Source organism: Babylonia areolata, chromosome 27 (assembly GCF_041734735.1).
Source record: "Babylonia areolata isolate BAREFJ2019XMU chromosome 27, ASM4173473v1, whole genome shotgun sequence".
Classification (NCBI taxonomy): domain Eukaryota; kingdom Metazoa; phylum Mollusca; class Gastropoda; order Neogastropoda; family Buccinidae; genus Babylonia; species Babylonia areolata.
Window position 1 is genome coordinate 646,832 of NC_134902.1, and position 12,861 is coordinate 659,692.

The following is a 12,861-nucleotide window of genomic DNA, read 5'->3' on the forward strand; positions in this document are numbered from 1 at the left end:
AAGAGCATATATAAAGACAAATGCAATAAAACAAAGTATTTTAACCAAAAATAACGTTATGAGGAGTGGAGGAGAAATGGAAAGAGAAAGAGGGCAAGGTTCAGAAACGGGTTAAAGAATGCCTGGAAGACCACTGCAACAACAACAACAACTGAAACAACTACAGTAACAACCACAACAGCAACAGCCACAACAACAGCAACAGCTACAAGCAACAGCAACAACAGCAATCAATAACACCAGCAACAACAACGGAAAGAAAAACAAGAAAACAACAACAACAGCAACTGCAACGACAACAATAACAACAACAAAAACAGCAACAAAATCAATAGCAACAACAAGAACAACACAACCAATAGAAACAATAGGAACAACAAAAACAACAGCAGCAAGGACAACAACAACAGCAACAACAAAAGCAGCAACAGCTACAACAACAGCAACTGCTACAACAACAACGGTAACAGCAATAACAACAAGAACAACCACAACAACAGCAACAAGATCAGCAAAAACAGCAGCAGCAAAAACACCAGGAACAACAATAACATCAATATCACCAATGGGCACAACAACAACAACAGCAGCAACAACAGCTGCAACAACTACAACAACAAGAACAGCAATAACGAAAACAGCAACAGCTACAACAACAGCACTTGCTACAGCAGCAATAACAAAACATCAGCAACAACAACAGCAACAAAAACAACAACTACTACAACAGGAACAGTAAAAACAACAACAGAAATAACAGCAACAGTAATTTTTTTTAAAAAGCAACAATAATAGCAACAGAAAATTTAATATCAAGAACAACAACAGCAATAACAACAACAACAACAACATCAGCAACGACAGCAGCAGCATCAGTACCAAGAACAACAACAACAACAACAGTAAGAGGTAGACTAAAAGAATCTTGGTAAAAGTCGACTTTCGTGGGATAACAGAGGCGACGTATCGAGCCACAGGCTCTTCTTCAGGCAAATGAAATGAGTGAGTGACAAACAGAAAGATACAGTCAGAGAGCGAGAGAGTAAAGTTCAGGAAAGTAAAGTGATGAGAAGTCACAGGAAAGGACACAAAAAACAAAGAAGGGTGAGCAGAACTGTGAGTGTGTGAAGGAAAGAAAGAACTCTGAAAGGGAAGGGGGAGGGAAAAGGGGGGAAAGGTGGACAGAGAGTGAAGGAAGGGTGTGGGAGAGACTGTTTAGGACATATGTACAAGAAAGTAAAATAAAAAATAAGTGGAGGAAAAAAATAGAAATAGAAATAAACACACACACACACACACACACACACACACACACATACAGAGAGAGAAAGAGAGAGAGAGGATATATAAAGACAAATGCAATAAAACAAAGTATTTTAACCAAAAATAACGTTATGAGGAGTGGAGGAGAAATGGAAAGAGAAAGAGGGCAAGGTTCAGAAAGGGGTTAGAGAATGCCTGGAAGACCACTGCAACAACAACAGAAACAACTACAGTAACAACAACAGCAGCAACAACCACAACAACAGCAATCAATAACACCAGCAACAACAACGGCAAGAACAACAAGAAAACAACAACAACAACAGCAACAACAACTGCAACGACAACAATAACAACAAAAACAGCAACAAAATCAATAGCAACAACAAGAACAACACAACCAATAGAAACAATAGGAACAACAAAAACAACAGCAGCAAGGACAACAACAACAGCAACAACAAAAGCAGCAACAGCTACAACAACAGCAACTGCTACAACAACAACGGTAACAGCAATAACAACAAGAACAACCACAACAACAGCAACAAGATCAGCAAAAACAGCAGCAGCAAAAACACCAGGAACAACAATAACATCAATATCACCAATGGGCACAACAACAGCAGCAGCAGCAACAGCTGCAACAACTACAACAGCAACAACAACAACAACAGAAACAACAAGAACAGCAAGAACAAAAACAGCAACAGCTACAACAAGAGAACTTGCTGCTACAACAACAACATCAGCAACAACAAAAACAACAACATCAGCAACAACAACAACAGAAATAACAGCAACAGTTGTTTTTTTAAAGCAACAATAATAACAGAAATATCAAGACCAACAACAGCAATAACAACAACAACAGCAGCAACAACAGCAGCAACAACAACAAATGGAACAACAATAAATAAAATCAATAATAACAATAGGAACAACAGGAAAACAAAACCAACAATAATAGCAACAAAAACAGCAGCAACAGCAACAAAAACAGAAACAGCTATAACAAAAGCAAGTGCTACAACAACGGTAGCAGCAACAACAACGACAGTAGCAGCATCAGCAGCAACAACAACAATAGCAAGAGGTAGACTAAAAGAATCTTGGTAAAAGTCGACTTTCGTGGGATAACAGATGCGACGTATCGAGCCACATTTTCAGGGAAAAGGGAAATGAGTGAGTGACAGACAGAAAGATACAGACAGAGAGCGAGAGAGTAAAGTTCAGGAAAGTAAAGTGATGAGAAGTCACAGGAAAGGACACAAAAAACAAAGAAGGGTGAGTAGAACTGTGAGTGTGTGTGTGTGAAGGAAAGAAAGAACTCTGAAAGGGAAGGTGGAGGGGAAAGGGGGGGAAGGTGGACAGAGAGTGAAGGAAGGGGTTGGTAGGATATATGAACAAGAAAGTAAAATAAAAAAAATAAGTGGAGGAAAAAAAAAAATATATATATATATATATCAGAAATAAATCAGAACTCAGAACTGTTTTATTGTAGAAGGCCTTCTGACCCATTACAATGTTGAGCACACACACACCCCCCATCCCACACCTCCAGACCCCTTCCCACATCTCCCCCCCACACACACACACACGCGCGCGCGCGCAGACTCGATTTTGTAAAACCGGGCATGCAAACACATGAATCGAAAATTCAAAAAGGTAAATGCCTTCCATCGTGAGCAGGTCCGCTTAAACATGTACGTTCGTTGTTTTTAATGTATAACAGAACAGAACTCAGGTTGTGCCCATTAACATAATAAAGCAGCACGACGTTTATTAGAGTGATAAATAAAGCGACCTAGATCATGAAGGATTTTTGTGTCATGCATTATAAATTCTAAACTTTTGTCAGAGGGATGTTTCGTGTACCAACATGGAATATATTTATGTCGCAGATCGTTAAGAGATTTACAGTAAAATAAAGTGTGTATCTCGTCTTCAATACCAGCGTTACATAGTGGATATTTCAGGTCGTTTGGACTGACGAAAGCAAATCTCATCTTGTGTGTACGGATATCCGAGGCTCCTATTCTAAACCTTATAAGCACATCTCTTATGTGTTTATTTTTAACTGCTGTAAAGTAAGATTCCAGTGATATGGATGATTTGAAATTTCGATAAACGCTGAACCTGCTGCTGCTGTGAAGATGTTCGTGCCAGTTTGACTATGGCAATCGACCAGTCTTTGTTTGAAATCATTCAAGAATCCTCTTACATTTTCTACACCTTGATTTTCCCAAACAAAGCCGAATCCAAATTTATACAAAGTGTTTCGTACCTGAGATGCCCAGCACTCTTTGTCTTGATCACATAGCGATAGAAGCATTTTATAAGATTTACGAGGAAGTCTATTTTCATCCATTCTTGTAAGTCTGATCCAGTACTTTATACATGATAAGAAGGAATATACATACAGAGGGTAACGACCTGTCTCGCCATACACCATGTCATTTGGTGATCTTGGACTCACATTAAGAAGTTTTTTTAAAGCAAACATGTGCACTTTTTCTATTGGTGAAATTTGCATTAATCCCCAGATTTCAGAGCCATATAACAGAATTGGTTTTATTTGTGAATCAAATAATTTAAAGAAAATACTAACAGAGAAATCGTCAAGTCTCCATAACGTTCTAAATATTTCTATTACACCTTTCCGTGCTTTCATTGCTATGTCATCCAGAGCCTTCGAAAAAGATAATCTAGTGCTGAAAAACAAACCTAAGTACTTATAGGAATTGACGATTTTGATGTCGTGACCTTCGTATGTCCAGGTTTCCTTCCGAGCAATGTATCCACCATTTCTAAAAATAATTATTTTGGATTTATCAAGGTTAACGTGTAAATCTAACTCGGAAGCCTTCATTGCCAGCACATTCAATTGGTTCTGCAGACCAGTAACTGTATCAGACAAAAGCACTATATCGTCCGCAAAAAGTAAAATAAACAGTTCAATCATATCAGGATTCAGTTGTATGCCATGGCGTCCTTTCTCGATTATGTCCGTGGCAAGATCATTTATAAACAGAGAGAAAAGTAAAGGACTTGTAACCTCCCCTTGTTTTAAACCTTTTTGACAAAGGAAAGCTTCGGTTACCCTACCCCCCCCCCCCCCTCCCCCCCCCAACGTACTCGAGCTTTAACGGTTTTATACATACTTTGAATGGTTTTTAATATTTTCCCTTTTAAGCCAGACTTCCGCAGTACGGGCCACAGTTTTCCATGTGAAATAAAATCGAAAGCCTTACGAAAGTCAATGAAAGCTACAAATAATTTTCTATTTTTAAGCAAATATTTCTGTACCATTGAGAACAGCGTAAAAATATGGTCAATTGTTGAATGATCTTTTCGAAATCCGGCTTGTATACCACCTAATATGTCCTTACTTTCAACCCATTTTGATATTCTCTTGTTAATAATATGGCTGTACAGCTTTCCACATATGTTCAAAAGTGAAATGCCCCTGTAATTGTCTGGCTTGTGTAAATCACCTTTCTTGTGCAAGGGTTGAATAATTGATTCAGTCCAAGCTACTGGGTACTGACCCGAAGAAAATATGCTATTAAACAGTTTCAAAAGAAAAGGAACAATTAGCTCACTTGAGTGTTTAAAAAGTTCGGGTATAATGCCATCTGGGCCGGCTGCTTTATTGTTTCTTAGATGACGGATGGAATCGAGTATTTCGTGTTCAGTTATATCACTGTTCAGTAGGACATCGTCCTGATTGTCACTTTCTTCAGTCCCATTCCCAGGTTCAAAGCCAGTGAAATCGTCATTTATCGTATCATTGTCATTCACACCAAAAACCTCTTTAAAGTGTTGTAACCATCCATCATCTGAGATGTTTCCAGTCTGTTTACTTTTCTTAGAAAATTGTTTGATATTTTTCCAAAACTGTTTGGAATCATTAATATTCCCTTCAAGTTCAGCTCTACATTTTGCTTTGTACGCTCTCTCTTTATTAGCCAATAGCTTTCTGTAAGACTTTCTGGACTCAAAATACGCATGCCCATCTGCAGTGGGATCGGCTCTCTGTTCACGTCTAAATTCACGGAGAGCTTTCCTTGTGCCCTTCCGACGTTCATGGCATTCTGAGTCGAACCAAATATTGCCTTTTATGGCTCTAGCACATCCTCTTTTTACAAGCATGCAAGAAGCGGCGGATTTTAGAGTAACTGAAAACAAGTCGACTGCTTTATTGATGTTTTCATCAATCAGGTGTTTGGCTTGTTCAAGAGAAGCAATATTTTCCGGTAAATTGATACAATAAACGAATTCGTCACGTTTGTCATCAGACCAAATGAACCTAGAAATAAATGCATCTGTTCCCCCTTTATACTTTTGTCTATTACACTTTATGAGACATGATACAGGCATATGCTTAGAGTCTATCATTTCTTCTACAAGCATTCTGTGCGATAAATAGCTTAATGAAGTGGAGAAAATAAAATAATCAATGACACTACTACCAGAGGGCGACGTATAAGTGAAAACCCCATTTGTGTCTCCGTCACAAACACCATTCAAAATGTACAGATCAAAATTAGAGCACAAGCAGAGTAACTTTTGGCCATAGTCATTGATCACTGTATCTTGTGAACAACGGTCAGGAATCGATTCGTGGCCATCGTCAAAGTCAAACTGAAAACCATCGTGTGTGTCGTCTGAGGAAAAGTCAGCACTAAACTGTTCTGGGAATTTGTTACCAGTCCTGGCATTAAAGTCTCCACACAAAATGAAGGAAGCATCCTCGTGGTTTTCAATAATGTCAAGTAGACATTGTTCTAGTATAGAAATCCCATTGTCTGCCTCACTTGTCTCGTAAAATGGACTGTTGAGAGGATTTATGTAAATACTAACAATAAAAACACTAGACTCTGTTCCAAAAAGTTCTTTTTCTGCTTGAAGAACAATTATATTATCGTATTTTGTTGGAAATTGTTTAAGGAAAGGTACATACTCATTGTTTACTAATACAATGACACCCCCACTCCTCCTCCCCTGATGTGAGAGCTTTATCGCTGGAGCAACGTAACATGTATGTGATGGGAATAACGAACATGTGAAGGACTCTACGAATGTTTCTAACAGACAAATGAAGTTAAACTTTGAAATAAAGGAGACGAAACTGGTGTCTTTCAGTTTAGACACTATTCCTTCAACGTTATATGAAATCATTGAAAACTGGGAGTCTTTTGAAATGCCAGTGTTAGGGTCAGGGCCATACCATCATTTTTTTCCTTTTTCTTTCGAGGTGGTAACTTTTTGGGGACTGGCGCGTTTGTTCTGTTTGTTGTTTCTTATCCAGCTGTTGGGGAGGGAAGACTGTCTTTCAAGTGACACAGATTGTGATCGTGTGATCACCAGTCTTTTCTCGCCTGTCAAGCTGCCACGGCGCCTCTGCCTTTCATTTTGCACGGGAGTCACACGGGGCGATTTCTCCGTGCAGCCAAGGGAAGGGGAATCCCCGGCATTACATAGCGTGTTGACATTGGTGTCGGAGGTCACGCTGCTTTGCGTTGAGGGGCCGTCTCCATGGTCAGCACGGGTCGCGTCGTCCTTCAGGGTGGCAGGGATGTTGGGTGGAAGCCCATCATCCGCGTCATCAGCCAGGTCATCTTGCTGCTGTTGAACGTCCATAGCATTCATCACACTGCTGTCCCTGTCAACCCGATCACCAGACTCTACTGCACTGTCTCTGCCTCTCTCAGTGGCTCTGTCTGCAGTGGTGTTGATGGCATCAGTGGCATCCTGTCTGCATACAGTGTCACCGCGTGCATCTTCAATGCTGTGGCTGTCGGACGTGGTGACAGCTGGGTCAAAAGTCGACGCTTTCTCTTCGGTAGAGGGCTGGGGAACAGTGGGGGGAACCAGAGGGACATCCGATCTGACACTGCCAAGGTCAGACTGGTCGTCGTCATGGCAGGAGTTGTCCTTTTCCAGTTGGTCGGCTCCGTTGATTTTGTTGTCTGTCCTGTTGTTCGCAGCAGTGAGCTGGTGTGTGTCGTGTCGAGTATCACCTTCCATGCACTCGTTCGGTCTGTTTGGTCTGTTTGCGTTGTTTGTTGAGGGTGACTGACGCGGGGAGTCTTTCCTGTTTGCAGCTTCTTGCGTCAGTCTGTTTTCTTGATGTCTTGAAGAAGAGCGGACAGACTGTATCACTTCACTGTATGATCTCGTCCCAGGAACCACTCTTGGGGAAGAGGCTTTATCTCTGGGGCTTAAAAAGTTGCGCTCATTCCTCTGACTGGAAGCATGGGCATTGTTTGAAATGTCCAAGTGCTGGCTGTGATGGACATGGTTCCAGCTGTTCCACATATCACCATGAGCCTGTTGAAACCAGTCGTCAGCGGGACGATATCTTGCTGTTTGGCTTTGGAATTCCTCGTAGTTGTACATAGGAACATAGGGTGTGTGCTGATATTGAAAAGCTTCCCTACCAGCATTGTAGTCGAGTTGTGCAGTGGGATCGTTCTCAAAGCTGTCTTGCTGGTACATATCGTACTCTTCCTGCCATCTGGAGGAGGGTGCTGACTCCACTTGGCTGTGTCGCTGGCTCTGGTGGTGGATGTGTTGAGGGGGAGCGTGGTGACTGTGTGCACTGGATCTGTTCTCTTCGAAGTCACCTTGCTGCCTGTTGTCAGTCTCCTGCTTCCTGTATGTACTCGATTCCCTGTTTCTTCGGTGGTCCCCATATCTGGTACCAGATGCTGCTCGCTGGGTATGAAAATTCGCATGTTTTGCGTTGAATGGGCGATGTCGGTCTATGCCCCCATTTTCTTCTCTGTTCTGCTGTTCGGGTCGGTCGTCCAAGTCATCAGTGTACAGATGCGAATACTTGTCTTGGACATACAGTCTTCCTTTCTTGAAGTATGCAGTCTTTCCCTGCTGACGGTGGTGTCGTATCTCCTCTCTCTGACGTGTTGTGAGGTCCGCGGCGATTCGGATGTTCTCTCTTCTGAGGAGATGTCTTAAGTAGTTGTCGCCCAGAATGTCCATCTTGTCTGTCCAGCTGCGGAATCGAACGATTAATGGGCGTGGCTGTGAGGAGTACTGTCTGTAGCTGCCGACGCGATACGCCTTCTCAATGTCTGACAGACGCCATGAACTGGAGGACGATGAACGATTCAAAATGTCAACAGCTATTTCCGCACTTTTTCTGTTGCTTTCCAGACCGGTTTCACGAACACCTAGAAACTTCAGATTGTTTTCTTTTGAGTTCATCTCCAGTGTGTTCATTTCTTTCTCCATTCTGTCCAACCGTTGATGAACATTGACCTTGTCTTCCTGCATAGCATGTATCTCGTTGCTGTGTTCATAAACGACATTTTGTAGGGTCGATACCTCTGACATCAACTGTGATATATTTCTTTGGAGGTTCCCGAAGATGGTTTCCATTTTCTCACACAGACTTGCGGAATGTAATCGTAGTTCCTCCAATATCTGGACAAAACGTCTATCCATAGCAGTGTGCATTTCATGTTTCCAGTTTGTGTTGCTTTCGGGACCAGGATTCGTCTCTACGTCCATGCAGATAGGGAGCAGGATAATAGCCAAGCAGTATAATACTGTCAGTGTCAAACAAACACTCCAGGCAGCACGTACCTTTCTTTTATCTTTCTTTTGTCTGTGTAGAAACGAAGTCCTTCCTCTGCCGAAAATCTTCAACGTTGGGTAGAAATTTCCAATGCATGCTCGATGCGCCTCTGCAGTAATAGGCATTTTCCTACCCTTTTTTCCCAGCCAGTAACAACACACTGAACAGTTAACTCAGAGATCACGCAGAGCGGAGCGCTGCTCGGATGCGTCCGCACCCCACGACGGTTGGCAGTGAACTCAGAAATAAATCAGAGAGAGAGAGAGAGAAAGGATACATAAATAGATAAATGCAATAAAATGAATTAGAACAAGAAAGTATTTTAACCAAAAAAACGGGATGAGGGGTGGAGGAGAAATAGAGGAAAAGAGAAAGAGGGCAAGGATCAGAAAGGGGTTAGAGAATGCCTGGAAGACCACTGCAACAACAACAACAAAACCAACGACAACAGCATGAACAAACAACAGCAACGATGACATCAGCAACAGCAATAACAACAGCAACAAAAACAACAACAGCAACAATAACAGCAACAGTAATAACAAAAAACAACAACAGCAGCAACAACAACAGCAATAGCAACGACAACAAGAACAACAGCTGTAACAAGAACAACAGCGATACCAGCAAAACTACAATAACAAGAACAACAACAGTAACAACAAAAACAACAACGGCAACAATATAAACAACAGTCATAACATAACAACAACAGCAACAACCATAACAGCAACAACACCACGAACACCAGCAACAAAAACAACTACAACCAGAAGAAAAACAACAGGAACAGTAACAACAACAGGGACAACTACAACAACAATAGCAAGAGCAATAACAACAGCAATAACAACAGCAACAACAACAACACCAATAGCAATAACAACTGCAACACCAACAAAAACAACAATAGAAACAACTACAGCAACAGCAACAACAAAAACAGCTACAGCAGCAGCATCAACAACAAAAACGGCAACAACAACAACAGCAACATCATCAGCAACAGCAACGACAACAACAACAACAGCAACGAGAACAACAAACACGGCAACAACAAGAACAGCTGCAGCAGCAATAACATCAGCAACAACAGGAACAGCAACAACAACAGCAACAATAACAGCAACAGAACAACAACAGCAACAATAACAGCAATAACAGCAACAAAAGAAGAACAACAACAGCAGCAGCAACAACAACAGGAACAAGAACAAAATCAATAGTAACAATTGGAACAACAGAAACAGCAATAACAATAATAACAACAGCAACAACAACAACAGAAACAACAAGAACAGCAAGAACAAAAACAGCAACAGCTACAACAACAGAACTTGCTGCTACAACAACAACAACATCATCAGCAACAACAAAAACAACAACAACATCAGCAACAACAACAACAGAAATAACAGCAACAGGTATTTTTTTTAAAGCAACAATAATAGCAACAGAAATATCAAGACCAACAACAGCAATAACAACAACAACAGCAGCAACAACAACAGCAGCAGCAACAACAAATGGAACAACAATAAATAAAATCAATAATAACAATAGGAACAACAGGAAAACAAAACCAACAATAACAATAATAGCAACAAAAACAGCAGCAACAGCAACAACAACAAAAACAGAAACAGCTATAACAAAAGCAACTGCTACAACAACGGTAACAGCAACAACAACGACAGTAGCAGCATCAGCAACAACAACAACAATAGCAAGAGGTAGACTAAAAGAATCTTGGTAAAAGTCGACTTTCGTGGGATAACAGATGCGACGTATCGAGCCACATTTTCAGGGAAAAGGGAAATGAGTGAGTGACAGACAGAAAGATACAGACAGAGAGCGAGAGAGTAAAGTTCAGGAAAGTAAAGTGATGAGAAGTCACAGGATAGGACACAAAAAACAAAGAAGGGTGAGCAGAACTGTGAGTGTGTGAAGGGAAAGGGGAGTAAGGTGGACAGAGAGTGAAGGAAGGGGTTGGTAGGATATATGAACAAGAAAGTAAAATTAAAAAAATAAGTGGAGGAAAAAAAAAAAAATAAAAAAAAATATATATATATATATATCAGAAATAAATCACAGAGAGAGAGAGAGAGAGAGAGAGAGAGAGAGAGAGAGATAAATGCAATAAAATGAATTAAAACAATAAAAGTATTTTAACCAACAAAAAAAACGGGATGAGGGGTGGAGGAGAAATAGAGGAAAAGAGAAAGAGGGCAAGGATCAGAAAGGGGTTAGAGAATGCCTGGAAGACCACTGCAACAACAACAAAACCAACGACAACAGCATGAACAAACAACAGCAACGATGACATCAGCAACAGCAATAACAACAGCAACACCAGCAGCAAAAACAACAACAACAGCAACAATAACAGCAACAGTAATAACAAAAAACAGCAGCAACAACAACAGCAATAGCAACGACAACAACAACAACAGCTGCAACAAGAACAACAGCAACACCAGCAAAACTACAATAACAAGAACAACAACAGTAACAACAACAACAACGGCAACAATATAAACAACAGTCATAACATAAACAACAACAACAACCATAACAGCAACAACACCACGAACACCAGCAACAAAAACAACTACAACCAGAAGAAAAACAACAAGAACAGTAACAACAACAGGGACAACTACAACAACAATAGCAAGAGCAATAACAACAGCAACAACAACAACACCAATAGCAATAACAACTGCAACACCAACAAAAACAACAATAGAAACAACTACAGCAACAGCAACAACAAAAACAACTACAGCAGCAGCATCAACAACAAAAACGGCAACAACAACAACAGCAACATCATCAGCAACAGCAAAGACAACAACAACAACAGCAACGAGAACAACAAAAACGGCAACAACAAGAACAGCTGCAGCAGCAATAACATCAGCAACAACAGGAACAGCAACAACAACAGCAGCAGTAACAACAACAATAGGAACAACAGCAGCAAAAACAACAACAGCTACAACAATAGCAACAGCAGCAACAGCTACTACAACAGCAGCAACAACAACAGCAACAACAAAACAGCAACAGCTACAAGAACAGCAATATCAACAACAACAGCAACAACATCAGCAGCAACAACAACAATAACAACAACAACTAGAACACTACTATCAAAAACAACAACTAAAACAAGAAAAAGAATAACAGGAACAGTAACAGCAACAACAGCAACAATAACAGCAACAGAAATAACAACAAGAACAACAACAGCAATAATAACAGCAATAACAGCAACAAAAGAACAACAACAGCAGCAGCAACAACAACAGGAACAAGAACAAAATCAATAGTAACAATTGGAACAACAGAAACAGCAATAACAATAATAACAACAACAACAGCAACAGCACCACCAGCAACAGCAACAACAGCAAGAACAACAACAAAAACAACAACTGCAAGGAAACAACAACAAAAGCAGCAACACCTACAACAACAACTGCTACAACAACAACGGTAACAGCGATAACAACAACAACGGTAACAGCGATAACAACATCAGCGACAACAACAGCAGCAGCAACAACATCAACAACAACGACATCAGCAGCAACAACAACAACAGCTACAACAAAAGAAATAACAATAACAACAGCAGCAGCAACAAGAACAATAATAACAATAACAGCACCACCAACAAAAACAACTCCAAAAAGAAGAACAACAACAGGAACAGTAACAAGAACAATAACAGCAACAGTAACAACAGCAAAAACTACAACTACGACAACAATAGCAACAGCAATAACAACAGCGGTAACAACAACAACAGCATCAATAGCAATAATAACTACGACACTAACAAAAACAACAATAGAAAGAACTACAGCAACAGCAACAACATGACAACAGCAAGAACAACAACATCAGCAACGACGACAACAACAGCAACAACAACGGTAACAGCAACAACTACAACAACTACAACAAAACAGGAACAACAGCAGCAA